Source organism: Chaetura pelagica, unplaced genomic scaffold (assembly GCF_000747805.2).
Source record: "Chaetura pelagica isolate M959 unplaced genomic scaffold, ChaPel_1.0 scaffold27, whole genome shotgun sequence".
Lineage (NCBI taxonomy): Eukaryota > Metazoa > Chordata > Aves > Apodiformes > Apodidae > Chaetura > Chaetura pelagica.
Genome location: NW_009954020.1, coordinates 1,278,602 through 1,300,675, shown reverse-complemented (window position 1 = coordinate 1,300,675; position 22,074 = coordinate 1,278,602). Strand labels below are relative to the sequence as shown.

The 22,074-nt window shown below is 39.6% G+C and overlaps 1 pseudogene; it reads left to right on the top strand.

The window, feature by feature from the left end:
• The window catches only part of LOC104392845, a 165,833-nt pseudogene that overhangs the window by 42,009 nt on the left and 101,750 nt on the right, over positions 1–22,074 (top strand).

The following is a 22,074-nucleotide window of genomic DNA, read 5'->3' as shown; positions in this document are numbered from 1 at the left end:
TACTGCTGGGAAACTGCATACTTGCATCTGATAACCATTTTATGGGAATGTGTGCTGACCCACAGCTGTGGTTCTCCACAAAATGCTGGGAGCATGAGTCTTCTACCAAACATACTTTGTAGTCTATTCTTAGCCTCTTCTTTTGTAGCAGACGTGTTCTGTCCTCAACTTTGAGATTAAGTGGAAGGAAAAAAAAAATAAAAAAATCAGTGCCAATGTTTCTTGTGCTTGATTGTCTGTAAATGGTTTGCAAAAGGAGGTAAACCCATGAACTGCAGGTCTGGTATGAGTTGGTGTGAGTCAGATAAAGACTGAACTATATATATTTGTTAGTTTCTTCTATGACAACTGTAACTTCTGATGAATGACTATTAATTTGTGGGCTTTATCAACTCAGAATGTACAAAAATCAAGGAAAGAAAAAACTTACCTGTCCATACCAGAAATATCCCAGCAATGTTAGGACAGATGTTCCTCAGCCTTCCTTCTCCTCAGGATGCACTTTTGTGGATTAAAAAATTTAAATATTTAATAAAGAGTATTTATGGGTAATTAGTGAGAAGTCAGCTAAGCTGAGGTGAAAGTAAGATTTTATGCTTGATCTCTCTGGGGCAAATATTGTGTATTAAGTTTTCCTAGTGCCTTCTCCACAGATGTGATTATTGCAAAGATTTCAGTGTTCACAGTGGAAGATGATCTGATACTCAGTACTTTGAAATAGATTGAGTCACAAGTTTACTAAATCATGTCTAACTGTTTCCCAGATGCAGGAATAGTTGTATTGCCTGTGTACAGATTAGTTTAGATGAGATTAGTTTATTTAGTTATGGTATGTTCATCTGAGTAAAGACAATCAGCATTATAGAAAAGTGTGAACTAGGTATGTCAGTAAAGCCTACACAAGCAGAGTCACACACATGCACAAGCGCACAAATAGACTTGTGTTTATACAAATGACTATATATTAATCTGGCAAAGCAAAACAATGTGCAGGAGAAGGTAATTAAATTCTACTTAGAAGATCTTTTCTTTCTTCCCCTTTTTATTGCCTCTAACAGTTTCTTGGCTGCCTTTAGAAGCAGTTAATCTCTGGTCTGATAACATTTTGCATGACAAACTGGAGAGCTCTATTCAAACAGACTGGAGACAGTTATAAAGTTTCCCTCCTGAACCCCCATCTGACCTAGGAAGGCTCCATCCTATTCTCTGTTTGAGAATGTGCTGGAGTCTCATCAGGTATTTTCACAGTCCCCATATCTCATGGGGATGGAAACTGGCCTATAACATATCTCCTTTTCTCTATTGCCCTATTTGTCACCTTTTAAATACCTTCAGGCTACTCTCGTGTATTCACCCATTAAATAAAGTTAGTATTGGGGAAATAGTGTGGAAATGAGCACTTGCATCACGAGCTGAGTGCATATATTGCTTCTCAGGGATGCTAGTTTGGAAAGAAAATCAAAAACCCTGGTATTTTCCGCAAGGCAGCTTCCTGACATATGGATCTTCCTTCTTTGCTTTGCTCTTCTAGAAATCTAAGTCCCACCAAACACCTCACTTAGAAAACTGAGACACAGCGACTCTATCAGAAACCAGTACTTCCATTCATTCAGGAAATTGTTTATACTAGAAAAATAATTGCAGAGAAGATTAAAAGTGCTCACATACCATGGTGATGGGAACCCTCGAGAGAAAAAATCAACACTCAACCTGCAGCTTTATAGCAAACACTTTGCAAATCTATGCAGTCTAACTGGGGACATGAACCTGCTCTTCCTTCTATGCGTGATGGCAAAGTTCAAGTTAGTTGCGTGCAAGCTGGAAAGCTGAGGAGCTATATCTGTCTGTACCGTTTAGCTTCTGCTAAGACAATCACTGGTGAGAGCTTGGGCTGCTTTGTTCCAATGGACAGGGTGGACACAGAAGGGCTGTGCTTGGCTTCGACCTGCCTGCACATCAGCAGTGGCAAAAGGAAACCATCCCATGGTTTCTTCCCCTAAATCCTTCTCTCAGGGCACTTAAGGCAAGAAAAGTTTGCCAATTTGAAGTCATTCATGTAAAGATTTCAAAGCACTTGCCTGCTTTGGCGTCAGCAATTTCACTTGCATGACAGTCTAGTTCAGTGAACAAATGAAATGGTTTATTTATATGCTTGCTTCTCACCAGGGAGCCAATTTATGTTTAAAATTAGCTAATTGTCCCTTTGATGGATTTCTACTTGAAGTAAATAGAGGTCATTAAGTTTCTCTGTTAGGCTGCATTCAGAAAATAGCTATCTGGCAAGAGGTTGACCTTACTGAGAAATCCCAGGTAAAGTCAACTATTTGGAAGAGCTATTTAGCTTTACACACTAGTGAAGTGCCTAGGGAGGAAAGGGATGTCATTACCCTGACAGTCTCCTCATACCTCATGCCTTTTATGACTGGAGCTACAAGTTGGAATACTTGAGATATACTTCTGAACAAATCACTTTTTGGGGGTACAGAACTATTTTAATTTTCCTCCCTGGAAACACCAGTGCTGCGTTGATGAAACATTTGTCATTAGACCTCCCAAATGACCACTGACTTTTCTTGAAAAGAAGCAGCAGTGCTAATAAAACGTTAGGCATTCTCCCAAAGTCAAACAGTTGGCTCAATCTGTACTTTGCAAGCCCTGCCAAACCCGTTAATATGACTCCCCTGTCTGCTAAGATATTGTACACCTGCATTTCAAGATTTAAAGATACAAGCAAACTTCTGAAATGCAACTTATCTAAGCCTAAAATATTGGAATATTCTAGTGTGTTCTTATCTGTGATTTTATACTACAGCACTTCCTCAGCACTGTGATGTGTAACACGAGGGGATGTACTCACTGTGGTACGATTTAAACAGCAATGCATCATGCTGTGGAGAAGTGTAGGGCTGGGAATTTGGCCCAGCATTAGTCAACATTTTTATTAATGATCTTGAAGAAGAAGCACACACCACATTCGTTAAATCTGAAGACACTACTAAATTAGGAGGTGCTGCAAGCACCAAGGATGGTGGGGAAGTAACAGAGAAGGACTTGGAGTTGTCAGATGTATGGGTTGGGAATCTGTAGCTGAAATCTATCCCGGATGTGAGGCAAATCAAAAAGGAGAAACCCCTCCTGCCTCGGTACTTAGCAGAAGAGAAGTGCTGGAGACATAGTGAGCAGAAGTGGCAGTTGGTTAGATTAAAATGTGCAAATCCAATTTAGATCAGTGAAATACAGAATCCCAGCACTGTCAGCAACCCTTTGTGACCATAGTTGCATCATATTTGTGTCAGACACCCAGAAATGATCCCTGCATCTCATACTTGACACTGAGAATTATCTCACAAATCCAAACTAGCCATTCATAGTCTGATGTTCTGTCTTCAGAGGGGACTAGTCCTAGATAAATGAAATTACAGTGTAAGAAATTTAGGAGCAAACAGTGCTTAAAGGGATGATGACATGGCATGCATAAAAATGTCAGAATAAACCTTGCACAAGTTCTCTCAGGGACTGGGAAGATTAGTCCTGGTGAAACTGTCAAGTTGGAACACTGCTGTAAGATGCTGCACTCCTGTTAGGACTGGAGTCAGTATCTCTGTGTGGCTCCACACTGGGGCATGGAGCCTGGAGCTCTACCATACCCTAAATGGACTGTCTGCAGGGAAAATTCCCATCCCAGCTCTACTAGTTAGAGGTTCCTTGATGTCCTGAAGAGTGATGGCTTACATACATTCCAAAATTCCTTACGTAAATTGCTAGCCCTGTGGAAATTGTTGGTAAACTCCCACTGAGTGGGATTTCTTCCAATGGATATATATAATATACCAAGACCAGTGGAGGAATTGAAAAATCTGTGCAGGCAGCCTACTTAGATTCTCCCTCTTATAAATCTGCTATCTCCTTTTTGCTACTCCAGCAACAACTTACTCTCCCCAAAGGTAATGTCTGGAAGATATCAGCTATCCATGAAGAATTACACACTACAGGAAATTAACCATGGGAATCGCCCTCTATGAATATTTTTAAAGCTCTATGCAAAAGCAGTTTTGTGGAGAATAAAATGAAGGTGTAGGAAATTAAAGTTTATTGTTTGATTGCATTTGTTTTAAAATACACAGGCACAATTGGCAAAGTTACTGCCTCCATTAAACAGAATAAAAATGCTGAGTAGCCATTTGTGGTTCTTTTCTCCCATCCTTTGATTTAACTATTGGTGGGAAATAAAGTAGCCAAATGCACTTTTGCTACACTGAGGAGAAAGGTGCAATGAGATGCCTTAGATAAGCAATTTCCTCTGAACTCTTCATTTTAAGATGCTATGTTTTGCCCATATGCACCATTTTCAACTACAGACCCAAGGGTAGCTGAAGGACACTATGAAGCTATAAACTAGCTAAGGTTCCCTCACTAAGCTTCATTGCTGTAGAAGGTTGTCTCACTAGAAGGACAGCAATCCTGGGACAGTTTTATGACACTGTCACTATTGTAAAATTAACTTTCTATGCATTTTGCAGCCAAACTGAACTAACATCCTTTTTTTTTTTTTTAATTATTTATTTTTTAAAAAACCATGACTACACTAAACAGATTTTAAGTAACACATTTAAGCAATAATTATTATTTGATTTGCATCAGGCAATGATTGCTTGCAACATCATTCCAGCTTCTAAATTGGCCAACTGTGATTTTTTCTTTTACAGGAGAATGAACTGACTTCAAATCTAATTGTCTGGATTTTAGATTGAAGTGTCCTGATCAGCTACTAGAACCAATGCAGAGTGACAGGCATCAACTGATTGTCATGTTATTTTAATCTCATATTGAATATTAGAGTTGACTTAAAAATTGATAAGAAACCTTTAATTTTTTAAACTTTATTTAAATTGCAGACAATTTCTCTTTAGTACTATTATGTTGAACATCAATAAATGCACAGAAAAATGTTTCTTCAAACAAAATTATTAAAAACTATTAACACAGACCATTATTCCAAAGCAGTAGAGTTGAGATTTTGGAAGTATTTCTAGGATTTAGGGCTGCTTATGACATTTAATTATTTTTGCTAAAAGTGAGACATATAAACAATGTCTTAGTTTCCTCCCTTGTAAAACTCAGAGAATTATAGTTTCTTTCCTTACAGATGTGGTGGGAATTTACTTTTCTGACTATTTTATTTGGGATGTAGGTTATTAATTAATACTTTTGAAGTCAAGTAAATACATTGAAATCCCTTTTTTTTTTTTTTTGGTACATCTTTTCATTTTTCTCTGACAATAATGGGACTCTGCAGAGAACTAGGCTGTACTCACATGTATTCTGGTGAAGAGTTGTGATGCTCTCTGGAGGGATCTCAAACCAATGGGCTGTGGAGTCCAGTGGAAAAGGACTCTCTCATTATTGTTTGTTTAAATTGCTGCACTTTTCCACTGAATATTCAAAACCTCATTGGATATTTAAAGAAACACCTTCTCTTGGCATCTTGCTTTTTCTGAATCGTTTTCCTTGTTGCCAGCTTTACTGGGTGTTAAATAGATGAGAACAGGCACCTGCTGCAATTTTCTGGACTCCCTCCCATGGCAGAACATGCAAAATCCCGTCCTTGATGAGTCTAGCACTTTGCATACATCTCTTTTACAACAGGTAATATAATATGACACATTGTGCTTGCTGAAACTGTTTTTACTACAACGTGTCTGATTATGATGGTTTTGCTTCAAGCAATTTTAAAAATTATTATTATTTAGTGAAAATAATGCTGTTCCATTGGCTTTTATCGTGGTATATTTATTTCCAGACACTCAGGTTGATTAGCAAATTGAACAGTTTGTGCATGTTGGCATTAACCATGGTGAACTGAAGAAGAAGTAATAAAGGATTTATTGTGAGAAACATGCAGAATCTGGCTTTGTGGAAAGAATGAGAGATGAAACTTGTGGCAAAGAGAAGCAGCAGACAAACTGTACGAACGTGCTGGCAGACAGCAAACAGAATAAATACCTGTGAAGTGTGGCTTTGCTCAGTAGCTCAGAATAGTTTATTTTCCTAAGTATTTTATTGCTGTTACATCTTTATTTCCATAAGCAAGACAAATTTTAAAATAGCCAGCTGCTTTATTGAAGCAGCAACAACAAGAACAACAAAATCAAGGAGGAGTTAGGTGTTTCTAATTTTCTCATTATGGGAGTATAAGAGTCCAACAGCTGGTGCAACTGTCAGTAAAGTCACCATTTCAAAGAACTTATTAAGCAGTAGCTTTTAAAAAATCCAGGTTGCCACAAAATCACAGTTCTTCACTTGGTTCCCACACTATTGCAATTCCCTAAGCTATTCACAGCTGCCACACATCTCCCCAGAGGTGGCTGCATTTCAGTGGTATGCACAAGAACACCAAAGTTACATCAACAGGCAGATTAATACACTCTCTAATTTTATGTGACAAAGGAATAAACAAATGCAAACCATCATTTTAGTCAATAGGTGACACAAGTCTTTCTCAGACAATAGAAGCTAATGTCCCAGAGTATTACTAGGAATGGCTACAAATGTTTGGCTGCTTCTGCTACTTCACTGCAGTGTGTGTGGTCACTTAGAACTATTTTGATGCTGTCTTATAATGCTACAGAACCAGTGTGGTAACATTTTATACTAATTTTATTTCTATTTCCGCAGAGTCAAATAACTATGCAATGTGCAATGCCATGTTGAATGAAGTTCAATCTTGTTGGAAACCACAAAATATCACATGTAAATGCAGGGCAGAAATCTAAGAGGATTATTTTCACTGGGAAGGGGTATTATAAACAGTAGAAACATGGTGGAGTCAAAGATATGTAAGCAATAAGGTGAGAAGTTACTTTTATGAACATAAGTCAGTGAAGGATGCTTCTGATGTATATATACATTCTCAAAGAACAAAAGTCAATATGTAGAAATATGGACAAATAAATATGCATAAAAGCCAGAAGCACATGTTGCAATAATAAAATATTTTTTTATCGAATTATTTTTCTGAACCTGAAAGAGAAAACAGCAAGCAGCACTTGATTTTCCAGCTGACACAATACAGTTCTTTTCTGAGGAAGTAATGATCTGACACTGTTTGTTATAAATCAGAGACTTAGTGATACAAAGGCAAAGGAGTTCCTAAAGACATAATTAAGATACAAATGCAACTGAAGAGAAAATAAACCCAAGTGTCTGTACATCTCACTAGAAGTAAAAAAGTTTCCTTATCTTTGCCCTTAAATACTTCCATAATTACAGAGTGTCAATGTAGTTCAACGCAGCCCATAACTGCCCTAAAAATAAGTAAGACCTTATTTATACAAGGTATTTCACAGAGCCACATACAGCCTTTAAAAATAATATCACAGCAACCCCCGATTAGATTATTACAGCTCCATTCTGCTGGGCAATTTTCCACAAGGAGATAGTGTTGATCCTCACAGTTTACTTCTTCCAGAAAATTAAAAAAAACCCGCTTTAACAACAAGTCCATAATCTGAAAAAATCACACTCACTCCAGCCTCTCTCAAATCAGAGGAGAGATTCAGGCTCTAAACTACTGCTACAACCTCAGTAGAAGAGATTTATTTGAGCTGCTGCCATCGAGAACATCTTCTTTTAATAGTGCGTATGAGCTGGGTGTTGAAATTGTTTATATAATCTCAGTTTGTTATTTTTAGAGTCTATTTTTTGCATCTGTGTGTTTGAAGTGAATATCTGTAAGGACCTCCCTCCCCTTGAACTGTGCTTAGTCACTTGAGTTGTAATGAAGCAATTGTTCTTGCTCTGTTTTGTCATCTTTGTAGTCAACAAACAATAGTAATTTAATGATGATCACACACAGCCAAGGCCATGATTCACAGAAATGCTCTTTTTTCCAGACTCTTTTCCTTCCTTTCCAACATGGGATAAAGAAGAGGTATCTGCAAAGTTAATCTGAGTTGACAAGCTTGCTTCATATTTTATATGTGCCATAAACTCATACTGGCACAAAGTATCCACTTTCTGCTTACAGTGCTAATGAAAGAGCATCTTCTCCTTGGCCACTGAGCAAGTGTAACACACCTGTCTCTAGCACACAGTGCAACAGCAGAAATAAAAAAAGGACAATTCATACACAAGCTTTCTCAGAGGCCAGATGTATAAGAAAAAGGTGCCGTGGGTTTTGAAGTGCTGGCCAGAGAAGGCTCTGTGCAACCAAAACACTCCCTGTCTGGTCACATATTTAGAGATCAATTTTATCAGTGGTCATTCTAGACCAGGCTTCCAACCCTGAAAAGATGTGTTCAATTTTTCTTAAATGATCTTGGTATGTCCTGAATGTGTCTTTAGAGGCTGTAGTTAGCACTGGCTACTCTCATGGATACAGTAAAAACACTGGAGTAATTGGAAAAATAATAAAGTGGAGATGTGAATGGTAGGGAGGGTAATTAGTGAATTTGAAAGAACAGAAATATTATTAGCCAAAAATGTTCAATCCTTTGAAACCAACGGTCAGTCACTTGCAAGGTCCTGGTTAACCATGGCTTTTAAATAGACAGTTATACTGCCTGTGTCATCAGTAATTCATTTGATTGATACTTTCATGTTTTTTCTGTATTTCACCATCCCAGATTATTTTAACCACATACTGGAAAATGTACAAGAAGACATGACATTGCACCATTATTTCTTATTCATATCACTGGGCCACATTAAGACAGCTCAAATCAATTCACAATTCCAGACCGCAGTTATAAATAATTTGAAGGGAGAGCAGGTGGAAAGAATAAAAGCATATGCAAGATAAATATGTGAGAAATTTATTTAGAGAATCTCAAATAAAAATTTCCTAAGAGAAAAAGTATTCCAGTTTGGAAAGCTTGACAAGGTGTAGTTCTGAGCAGTCTCATTTGTTCTTGTTCACTTTCCATAATCCGTCATTTGTCCACGCACAAAGCTTGTGTACATGTTCTTGCTGTGTGTGCATACTGCCACATATACACATGCAAATTTAAAGCATTAAGGAAATAAATGATTAGGAGCTTTTTTTTTTTTTTTTTTATAACAGTCTTTGGGTCTTGAATGTATGTCCTTTTGTGACTGCACTTTGTGATCTGATACTCTTCAGCCCAGCACCTCTTTTTTTTTTTTTTTTTGTCACAGGTCCAGCTTGCTGCTCACAATAAATTTGCTTATTTAAATTATCTGAATCAAAATGAGCCAGGCCAGCAAGATCAGCTAGCTGAACTCATTTGCAGCTTACTTGGGTTAGGGTGCATTCAGAGGAGCAAATTGGCTGGTAGATTTGCAATGGCTGTAATATGTTCCAGATGCATGAATGAGCAGCAGGAAGAAGACTGGAAGGTCTTTTGCTGGCCTGGAGTCTGCAGAGTACACAGCTCTTCTCAGCCTAAACCAAAACTTGCCTGCACTTACATCTTTGCTACCACTACTTCATTTATTAATAGGTGGAGACTCTGAATCTGAACTGAACAAATTTCAGTTAAAAAAATCTTTTCCTGTATCCAAATCCCCCACAGGTCTCTGCACATTCTAATCTACTCTTTCAGTCCTCATATACTGTTGAACACACACATTTTGTGTTGTTCTTAACGTGAAGATTTCTCACAATTATTCTCCCCAGCACCCTCCACAGATGCAAATATTAAGTGCTCCAGGCAGCTCTTCAAAGATGACAGCCATAGCCCTTGTAGAGAATTCCATCAAAACTAGACATTCCTTCTCCCTCTCTCTCAAAGGAGGTGACGTCCATATCTTGTTCTTCCCTGCTGCACCCACAAGTGAATGACATAAGATAGCGGCTGGCATAACTTACCCAGAGGTGGCTGAAGGAAATTCCCCATCTTGGCTTGGAGGTTGAAAGTGGGGAACCACATATGCTGAAACTTTTGGGATATGCTGACTTTCTAAGGTTGTTGCCACAGCACTTACCACTACACTTTCCAGAGTTCATACATAGTTTCAGATTCAGTGTCCTGGCTTACTGCTAAGGTGATAGTGAAGAAGGCTTAAGGACAGGGAAGTTTGGGCTTAGGCTGAGGAGATTTGCCTTCTCATCAGACTCCAGAGCAGAAGCACTGCTCTAGAACACTGCATGAAAGCTATTGCCTGCTAGAAATCTCATGGTAAGCTTAGAGAAAAGCATGGTGGCCCTCTGTATGTCTCATTGTCAGGAGAGAAATAATTTCTCCAGCTTCAAAACAATGAGCATGTTGAAATTGATCTAAGAAGGTAGTTGTTGGTTTATCTGGTGGGTTAGCTGCTGGGAAGCCCTGACTTGGTGCAGCAGAGGGCAGTAGCTGATAAACATATATATGACACATATATAAATCACATATATAAATGTGCACACACAATTTACATACTCATCTCACACACCCCTCCACCATAGTTTACGAATGCTTCCCTTCTCCCCATCAAACATGGACTAACAAGTTTTGGATTTCTGCAGACAAGTTGATCCCTTTCAATCTGAACAAGTTCCTCATTACTGGACAGGATCAGGGCCATTTGGTGTGGTTTTCTTCTGCTTAGGCAACCTGCATCCACATTTACAAATCACAGATGTGCTCTGTAATTCATCCCAAAAGGTGGGAAATCAAGAAAGGGAGTCAGGAGAACCACATGGGTAAAAAGGGAACTGCTGGGCAAACTCAAGTGGAAGAAGAGAGTCTACAGATCATGGAAGGAGGGGCTAAGCACTTGGGAGGAATATAGGACCCTTGTCAGAGGATGTAGGAAAGCAACTAGGAAAGCTAAGGCCTCCTTGGATTAAAGGACAACAGAAAAGGCTTCTTCGAATACATTGCAGGTAAAACTAACACTAGAGGCAATGTAGGCCCAGTGCTGAACGAGGTGGGTGCCCTGGTAACAGAGGATACAAAGAAGGTGGAGTTACTGAATACTTTCATTGTCTATACTGCTGGAGACTGTCCTCAGGAGCCCCAGACCCCTGAGGCCCCACAGGAAGTCAGGATAAAGGAAGAGTTTGCTTTGGTTGATAAGGACTGGGTTAGGGATCAATTAAGCAATCTGGACATCTGCAAATCCATGAGTCCTGATGGGATGCACATGCAGGTGCTGAGGGAGCTGGCAGAAGTCTTTGCTAGGCCACTCTCCATCATCTTTGGTAAGTCATGGGGAACAGAAGTGTCTGAGGACAGGAGGAAAGCAAATGTCACTTCGGTCTTCAAAAAGGGTAAGATGAGGACCCTGGTAACTATATAGAGTGGTCAGCCTCACCTCTGTCCCTGGAAAGGTGATGGAACAACTTATCCCTGACACTTTCTCTAGGTATATCAAGGATAGAGGGCCATTAGGAGCAGTCAACATGGTCTTACCATGGGGATGTCTTGTTTAACTAACCTAATAGCCTTTTATGAGGACATAACCAGGTGGATAGATTATGGTAGAGCAGCGGATGTGGGTCATCTTGATTTCAGCAAAGCATTTCACACTATCTCCCACAGAATCCTTGCAGCTAAACTGAGGAAGTGTGGTCTGGATGACTGGGTAAAGTGGATTGTGAATTGATTAAAGGAAAGAAGTCAGAGAGTTGTGGTCAATGGGACAGAGTCTAGTTGGAGGCCTGTATCTAGCAGAGTCCCTCAGGGGTCAGTACTAGTACCAGTACTATTCAATATATTCATTAATGACCTGGATGAGGGAACAGAGAGCACTGTCAGCAGGTCTGCAGATGACACTAAACTGGAAGGAGTGGCTGACACACCAGAAGGCTGTGCTGCAAGATCTAGACAGGCTGGAGAGCTGGCCAGAAAAGAATTTCATGAAATACAACAAGGGCAAGTGTAGAATCTTGCAGCTGGGGAAGAATAACCCCATGTACCAGTACAGGTTGGAGGCTGGCCTGCTGGAGAGCAGTGTAGGGGAAAGGGACCTGGGGTCCTGGTGGATAGAAGGATGACCGTGAGCCAGCAATGTGCCCTTGGAGCCAACAGGGCCAGTGGCATCCTGGGGTGTATTAGAAAGGGTGTGGTTAGTAGGTCAAGAGAGGTTCTCCTCCCCACCTCTACTCTGCCCTGGTAAGGCTGCATCTGGAACATTGTGTCCAGTTCTGCCCCCCTCAAGAAGTTCAAGAAGTTCAAGTTCAAGAAGGACAGGGAAGTGCTTGAAAGAGTCCAACACAGAGTCACAAAGACGATGGAGTGGAACATCTCCCTTATGAGGAAAGGCTGAGGGAGCTGGGTCTCTTTAGCTTGGAGGAGACTGACAAGTGACCTCGTTAATATGTATTTATTTAATATGTAAATATGTAAAGGGTGACTGTCAGGAGGACAGAGCCAGGCACTTCTCAGTGATGTCCAGTGATGGGACAAGGGGTAATGGGTGCAAGCTGGAGCACAGGATGTTCCATGTAAACATAAGGAAAAACTTTTTCACAGTGAAGGGGACAGAACTCTTGAATAGGGAGTGTTAGTTTCCATGTTGCTTCTTACAAGTTAGAGTTCTCAGCATACTTGCATTTAACAATTTAGTTTTAAAATTATATAATATTTAAATTACATAATTTAATCTTTAGGTCCTAAATCCTGGATTTTAAATATACAAGAGTTGTAACATTCCAGGCTACATAGTGGCAGGGAAAAATCTTTTAAATGTCAATCAAATGCATTTTTCAGTCTTCAGACAAAATAGATCAATATTTAGTATTATAAGCCATCATTCCATAGAAGCATAGAACTGTTTTGGTTGGAAAAGACCTTTAAGATCCAACTGTTAGTAATTTACAGTAATTTTAAGCCAAACCACTAGTAATTTAGTATTTTAAGATTTATTAATATAATTTCTGGATTTTAAGCCTGTTTCACAATTTTAGGAATCCTCATAAACATATCAGAGTGTTTAGTGTTAATAACATCATTTCTGCAGTGGAGTCCTGCAGAATTCAAGATTCTGGCAAGTAAATCTGTATGAGAAAGAAAAAGTGGATAACTGCTGGCCCTGAATCAAACCATTTTCATGGACATCCAGGCAGAAAAACAATAAATACTGCTTTCAGTATGACCAGGAAGTGACAAGTGGCAACAAAAAATTAATCCAGGTTTTCTGTGGGAACTTGTCACTGCCTTCACACACACTTTCCTCAACTTTGCACTGAAGTAATAAATGGCTGAAAGTTTCTTTTAGTCACCAGGAGTATGGCTCAAGCTGTGCCTACCTGGAACTAAGGGCAGGGATATCCTGACCAAATTCATGATCTCTCTTGATAACACCTGTGACAGGTTCATTTCCCTTTGCCTTCATGCTCTGACACTAAAAAAGGAGAACTCATGCCATACTAATCACGGTTGCAAAGGGAAGAAAGGACCTGAAAGCTGGGTTAAACACACAAAACTCTATGACCTGCATGTTTCCAGCCACATTCTTTGCTGTAGTTCAGGGTCAGATAATTTCTCCTGTGTTTACGAAGGGCACATTTGCCAGCCTGACTCTATCAATCTGTATGAACAAGAGCTTGCCTTTGTGCAACAGCGTTAAATAAGCCTGGGTCCCCTCCCCAGTCACCAAAACAAGTAAAGAGCTTGTGCTAGGAGGCCAGCAAGGCACTTGGTCAGGTTTCCACTGTGAGTGGTGGGGGATGTATAACTAAGGGGTGTGGGCATCAGCTAAGGGCCCCAAGCGGCCTTGATTTCAAAGAACTACAGCTGTGCCCTTGGCAGTCAGAGAAAAACATGTTTGTGGGAAAAGAAGGTATGAGAGAGATATGGATGCATGTTGACATTCTTGTAAGAAAATGTAAGAAACTTGTAACCTACCACAAAGTAAGATAGAACACGTGAACAGAAGCTGTTAACCAATGGGAAGGAAGCGTAAGGCGCGTGGACAGTAGAAAAAGGTATAAGAATGTGATACAACCTATTAATAAAGGCTGATACTTGTGACCATCATGGCGTGTCAGTCCCTTGCTCTGCCACAAAGGGGCAAGTCTGGTCTAGCATTGCATTGATAGGATGTTGAGACTCATTGCAGCTAGCTCATCTCCTTCACTTGATTCCTTTATGGCAGGGGACTTTTGTAGAGGTTTGGAGCTTTTGAAGGTTGTCATATCTGTGCAAACCTGGCAGACTGAGCAGTCCAAAAAAGGGCAAAGGATTTATCTGCAATCTTGTGCTTTTTCTGGCTGTATCAGTCATTACTGCTGAAACATGTTTCTACTGAAACATGAAAACACCTTTTAGAAAAAAAAAAATCATGTCCTTCATACACCAATATTTTCTGGGTTTTAAATGTGCATCAATATTTTCTGTTTTCTAATTATCACATAATCTAATAATTCAGATTCAGTTTGTGGATTTTTGGGGGGATTTTTTGCATGTTGACAATGTATCAATTGAGCAAGGTGCACTGTTTACAGAACCTGGAGGGATCTTGATTGAATCTGATATAACAGAGATCAGAGTTTAACTTGATACACAAGAGCAGCAAGTCAAGGCCATAAAGATTTCTTAGTTTAGAATAAAAATTTATCCTTTGGCATTAGTCTGTCCAATGAGCAAAATTTCCTCTAGTTCTTTTCCCTGATTTCTTTTATACGTGTTCTCTACAATTTAGAAGACAAAACAGGGTTATCGCAGCAAGACATTGGTGATACTAGTTTATTCTGTTTCCTATCAGCAGTTTGTATATAATTTTAAATCCAAATGAACAACAGTATGGAGAGTTCAATCTTAGACCCCTCATAAAATGTGTGATTCGTAGACTGAGCATCAGCCTGGTGAGAAGCAATGCTGTTTGTGCCCAAAGGTGAATGAATATTCAGAAATGAAGACAGTGAAAATGCTTAATCATTTTTTAGTCAGACTTTTCAATTTGATATCTAACATTCATGCTTACGATGAGCTCAGCTGAATCCCTGGATTCCTTCTTGTGGGGAAGTCCTAACTATTTTTTGGAAATCATTATTTATTTGACAAACCCAGTTGCCACTCATGCCGTAGTTTCCAATTGTGAATATATCATATTAGATCATTGGGCTCAGGTTAATGGCCAAGGGCCAGGTCCTGCACTTGGGCCACAACAACCCCAGGCTTGGGGAAGTGTGACTGGAAAGTGTCTGGCAGAAAAGGACCTGGGAATTCTATCTGACAAGTGGCTGAATATGAGCCAGCAGTGTGCCCAGGTGGCCAAGAAAGCCAATGGCATCCTGGCTTGTATTAGAAATAGTATGACCAGCAGAAGTAGACAGGTGATTGTCCCCCTGTCCTCAGCACTGGTGAGGCCACACCTGGAGTGTTGGGTCCAGCTTTGGGCACCTCAATTCAAGAGAGATCTCGAGGTGCTGGAGCAGGTACAGAGGAGGGCAACGAAGCTGGTGAAGGGCCTAGAGAATAAATCTTATAAAGAATGCTTGAAGGACCTGGGAATGTTTAGTTTGAGAAAGATGAGGCTGAGGGGACACCTCATCAGCCTCTACAGCTACTTGAAAGTTCATTGTAGAGAGGTTGGTGCTGGTCTCTTTTCACAGGTAATTGGCGACAGAACAAGAGGCAATGGCTTCAAGCTGCAACAGGGGAGGTTTAGACTGGACATTAGGAGAAATTTTTTTCACAGAAAGAGTGGCTAGACACTGGAATAGGCTGCCCAGGGAGGTGGTTGTTATACCATCCTTGGATGTGTTTAAGGGTCATTTGGATATAGTGTTGGTGGATCTGGTTTAGGGGAGAACTTTGTAGAATAGGGATGATGATTGGACTCAGTGATGCCAAGGATCTTTTCCAACCTGAATGGTTCTATGATTTTATGATTCTACATCTTCCTTAGAGATTCAACATAAATTATAATCTTCACTGGAGTGGGTTCATGGTTGATAAACTCACTACATAAAAAACTTCAGGATTTATACTGTGTTTATGCCTATTACAGGGGACAGATGATGCCTCTTCCAGCAAATAGTTAGATCTACTGCAGGGACAATATTGTTAATAGATCTGAAACAGCAGAATGAGTTTATAGCACCTTTGAGCTTTCTTGTGTAACTACAGCATTTTTGACTCAGCAGTAGTGGAGCCTGGTCACACCACAGAAAGCCAAAAAAAACCCCAAATCTTTAAGCAGTAACTTCACTTCACACTTTTTTGTCCAAAGTTCTGTCTCACACTCACCCTTGGAGATGCTTGGCCCTTCATAATTATGTTAAATAACAGGAATCTTTTCAAATGGTTTAATGAAATCATATGTCATGACTGGTTTTGTAATAATGCAGAGCAGTCCCTGCTGTGGACTCACTGCCAGCAAACTATGTCCATACTTCAAAAGGACAATCTATGTGGAAGACAAAAAATAATAGGAAAAAATGCTGTCACTATATTACTGACAAGAGAAAGCAGTTGCCGGGGTCCTATCTGGGAGTGGTAGCAGAGTAAAGAACATAAATAAGATCTGGCAGTTCTTTCTAACCCCTAAGCATCCTTTCTAGACCTTGACAATTTCAAGTACAGTTAAGGGCAAGAGGTCATGAAAATAGATAATTCACTTCAGATTTTCCTCCTCCATCAGAGTTCATAAAAGTATGTTAGGAATTATTTCACAAGGTTAATTTCATCCCTCTCACTTACACTTGGTCCTCCTGTTTTCTGTCTTTATTCTTAAAGGTTGATCTTAATACTAATTAAAACAAAAAAGATCCTGCACCTCTTCTCTGTCCCATGAGGCAGAGAGACTTTTGTTCATATGGCTCACCACTCTTCCCCTTCAGAGAAGATGAACAGTATGGCTTGGTCCATCATGCAAACAGTCTTTGTCCTTCCCCATCCTGCCTGGCTCTGTCCTGTCCCACACACTTGACCCAGGGACTGTCTGGCTCCAGTTGGGACCCTTGTTGGTTATCCCCAGTCAGAACTACCAAGAAAAGTGATCAGCTTCAGTGGTTGCCCTGGTGTGAGTCCATGAGAGTGCTGGTGCCCTGAGCTTGTTTAGTGCACAGGCAGAAGATTACTGGCTCTCAGGTTTCCCCAGAAATTTTTCCTTACCTAGGGAAGGAAAGTTGGAACTGGATGATCTTTGAGGTCCCTTCCAACTTAAACCATTTTGTCATTTACATTTTCTATTTAATTAGATGTAATTCTTGTGCATGTTTAAGGGTAACTTCAGCTAAATATCTCAGAAATATTTATAACTCTCATAAAGACAATTAATAGCACACATCTCATTAAGAGCAGACAAAGCATGGTTTATAATACAAACTAGTAGAAAATGCCCCATATAGCACATGAAAACAGAGAAAAAAGGCCCCAAATCATGCCCTGTGAAACACAAGTAGAACAAAAGTACTGATGGCAGCAAAATGACAAAAATAAGTAGTAAGTTAAGTCATAGCCCAAAGATTTTAATTTCATGCTTTGAAAGTCTCTTGTCTCTCCCTTTTCACTTGTTATTTCATGTTCCATTGTCCAATCATAAATCACACTTCCTTCATCTCTCAGTAGCTACAAGGGATGAATTAAAAGTAGGAATACCCATCCTCTGTAAAATCTGAGGTAGTAATTTAGAATTCACTAACAAAGATGTTGTCAATTAGCCTAATGAAGCAAATTCACCTGAGAATATCTTTGGATAGTCATACAAAAAGTTCTGAAAAAATCAGGAGAACATTCATAGGATGTGTGCAGTTTTACTCACTATAAGAACAACACTAGAACTGTCATTACAAAATCAGAATTGTTGTCAGCTTTGTACACTCTCTTGCCCATAAGATTAACCATCAGCTGTCCTTTCCAAATTATGTAAAAAAAAAAATCCCTTCTGAGCAGGCAGGGATCAGTGGCTTTGTGTGAGTGGCAAGGAACAAAATAAAGCCAGACAATGAGCTGTGTTTACCTCCACCTTCTCCCATCACTGTATCTGGCACCTGGTATTCTCCAGACATCATGCAGGGTATGATCACTGAAATGAGATCTGTTTGAGTGCTCCTTCTTCAGAAAATGAACGTACATTAGTTAGTTTATACCATGCACACTGTTCATGTCAACACTCTTTGGATCACCTAACTTGAAGAAAAGTGTCTGTAGAAATGCAATTTTTTTCTTACCTCAAGGATGTCATTGCAATCAGAAAATTAGTAGTGTATTATATGGACAGTGGAATTGAGTACACCCTTAGCAAGTCTGCTGATGGCACCAAACTGCATGGTGTGGTTGACACACTGGAGGGAAAGGAAGCCATCCTGAGGGACCTTGACAGGTTTGAGAGGTGGGCGCCTGCCAGCCTCATGAAGTTCCACAAGGCCAAGTGCAAGGTCCTGCACCTGGGTTGGGGCAATCTCACTCAAAAGTACAGGCTGGGCAGAGATTGAGAACAACCCCGAGGAAAAGGACTGGGTGGTGCTGGAGGATGAAAAACTCAACATGAACCAGCAGCGTGTGCTTGCAGCCCAGAAAGCTGACAGGATCCTGGGCTGCATCAAAAGAAGCATGGCTGGCAGGTCAAAGGAGATGATTCTTCCCCCCTACTCCACTCTTGTGAGGCCCCTTCTGGACCACAGTGTCCAGTTCTGGAGTTCTCAGAACAAGAAGGAAATGGAGCTCCTGGAGAGAATGCAGAGGACCACAAAGATGATCAGAGGGCTGAAGCCTCTCTCCTGTGAGAAAAGGTTGAGAGAGTTTGGTTTGTTAAGCCTGGAGAAGAGAAGGCTCCAGAAGACCTTATAGCAGCCTTCCAGTACCTGAAGGTGCTACAAGAAAGCTGGGGAGGGACTTTTTACAAGGACTCATAGTGATAGGAAGAAGGAAGAGGAATAGCTTTAAGCTGGAAGAGGGGAGATTTAGGTTAGACATTAGGAAGAAATTATTTTGTCTGAGTGTGGTGACATACTAGCACTGGTTGCCAGGGAAGCTGTGGTTGCCTCATCCCTGGATGTGTTCAAGGCCAGGTTGGATGGGGCTTTGAACAGCCTAGTCTAGTGGAACATGACCCTGTCCATGCAGGGGGTTGGAACTACATGACTTTTAATGTCCCTTCCAATGCAAACCATTCTATGATTTTTATGATTTCTATGATTCTATGATTTTGGATGAGCTCCTCTCATCAGCGTGAAGTACACACACACTTCAAGATTCAGCAACCAGTCTGAGGTATGATTTATTCTAGAAAATAATTCTAGGCTGAGAATCCAACCGTGTTAGCCTTCAAACACTCTTCATAACCTAGAAGCTTTCATTTTTTTGTTAAACGGAAGAACCTAAACCAAACCAAAATTATAGTAGTGTAAAACCCATTGACAGTAGCAACAGGATCTTCTTGTTTACATTTGCTGACTGAACCATCCAGTAACTAGCAGTGGAAAAGAGGCATTGAAAGATGATGTAATGTATTATACTTCTATCATTAAAGATAGAGAAAAATGGTAAAGAAAGATTAATTGTTTAAAGATGCTGGGTCCAAAGAACCTCAAGTGGCTTGATAAATGCAAAACCTGATCCCCAAAACAGCATATGCCCAAGACTGTAATTTTGACCAAAATTCTGAAGAAAGACTGAAGAAAACCATAGGTAAAGACAGAACCAAGAAAATAAATACTTTTTTTCTGCTGTGGGGTTGTGGTTTTTTTTGTTTGATTTGATTTTTGTTTGTTTGTGTGTTTTTCTTCCCATCAACTAATGGCAAATAACATGTGCCTTTACACATGGCTTAAAATAACAGCTAAAGTGACAGTCGTTAAGCTGTCAATAAAACTTGTATTGGGAGAAACAGATCATTATTTGTCTGGTTTGCTTTCCTTCATTCAGTACAGTAGGAATACTTCATCTGCTCCCAGAATTATTTTGGGCAGGGAACTATGGTTACCCAAAAAGTCTTTGACATGAAAGTAGAGCATAAAGCATTTAATGAAAATTTATGCGTTGTATCTGACAAATAATCATGAGGCCAATTAAACTCTATGCATTTAAAAGAGAGCATAAGACAGGGAATCTTAGGGGTTATTCAGTCTATGATACATAGTTAAAAATACAGAAATAACCCACATCTTCATGAAGTTGGTAGCAGTCTTTGCATTCATTTTATAGTACTTAAACTGAGGGGGAGCTGAGACAAGAGTTCATTTAATTTTAGGGTGCTAGTACAAGTGTGTAACTGTTGCCATTACAGGAAACCCAGGTCATTTGTTATGCCACTGGAGCATCCAACTGATCCTGTCATTAATCACTATGACATCACAGGACAGCTACCATATGGTGTAAAATAATCTCTTCCCTTGCTACAGAAATTAGATCTCTTTAAGGACAGAATCATCTCTACACCACTTGGAAAGTCCATTAGACTTTTTCTCCCCCTTAGAACTTTGTCCTAAAAATGTTGGTTAAGATGATTTGTGAAGGAAAAGTGAGACCTTCAAATACCTTCTACAAGTGAAAAGGGGATCAGTCAATGCACCTCTTGCTAAGTGCATGTCTCCATCCTAACCATCTCAACCTGATCATTAAAAATCTATCCCTTTCAATGCACTTGAGAGACAGCAGGTCAGACACAATAATTGTTTCTCCTCTTACACACAATTGGCACCTTTTAACTTCTTTGCATCAGATATAAAGTTTTGTTAAAAGTCTTCTCCAGTGGTGGTTCCATTGATTCTTCAAGGATAGGGCTTTTACAATGGAGAGGATGACATCCCACATTACTCAACTAAAGTTTTAATGCCAATGGAAGCATTTTAGTTACACAGTTTTAGTTATATTTCAGTCATCTCTAGCATGAACCAGTGGCCTGGATGATGACACTCTTTGAATTCATTGCTCTTCAAGAAGCAAAATCATTAACAGTTTTCAGGACTTGAAAAAAATGTTTCCTTTTTGCACAGGAATGTTTTGCTAAGTCTGCACATTGCAATACCCTGCTTGGTGCTAAGTCTTTGTAGCAGAATCTGGGACAGCAAGTACATTCATACAACATATTCATAATACCCAATGTATTCAGGGAGGAGTTGCAAACATCAGCCAGAATAAAACATTAAGCATGGCCTGGCGCTTTATAGACTTGTGTTTAATAGAGAGGAGGTTAAATACCAGAGGCTTTTTTCTATCTCATAGTTCCTATATGCTTTTTCTTCAAAGGGCTGCTAGTAGTTCACCTACTTGTGGGATTTAGGTACCCCTTCAAGCAGCCCTTGGAGAAGGTTGCATTGTGTTGCAGTTTGAGATTTTGGCACCCTTATTTTTCTGATTTTGGCCTTCAATCTCCATGTGAAAGAGTTTGAATGTGGGATTAGAGAGAAACACACCTGTTGTTACCAGTCTCCATGCTCCTAAAAAAATATTACTAATTTTCAGAAGCTGGGTAAGAGCCATGAGCTCCCTTTGTGTGTGCAAATTCTGAAGGGATTTCTGCTTGGAAAGATTTGTAACTTGGACAGAGAGATAAGAAGGATTTTATCACTGCCTAGTTTACTAATGGGAAATTGAGGCACAGAGAGATTAGATTCAGCCAAACCATAAGATCATTCAAACAAGGCAGATATTGAGCCAAGACTTAAATCAAGTGCCTTAACCACAAGATCATTCTTTGTTTTTCCTCAATCTCTTCTGAAATTCTCAGTGACTGTAGTGGGTTTATTTCTTTCCCCTTCATCTTCTTTGGGAGTTTTGAAACATAGCTGGAGTTCCTAAAGCTGTATTCAATCAATTTGGCCTAATAATGAGTACAAGGGTTTCAATATTTTATTATTATTTCTTCACCACATTAAGTCAAACACATAAAATCTTACAGTGAGTATTTCACTCAGAAAGAGAAAGAAAGCTGCTAGGAGAAATTAAAATGCAAACCATGTGATGATTCTTCTCTGTTTACAAGGTTGCTGAAAACTCAGTTTGCCAAGAAAAAGAGGGCTCCTCATAGCTAACAAAGTCCAGATTCTTTTGGTTCGTTTAATTTTGTTAGAACGTATTGTTAACATTTTGCAATATTTATTTCAAATACATTCTGCATACACACATATGGCTCCAAGTAAAAAAAAATTTAAAAATCTCTGTATCCATGGCTGTAATGATATGTGACTTAAGGTGAGCACTCATTAAGTGACAGCTCTTCTAAATTTATATAAGCAGGAAT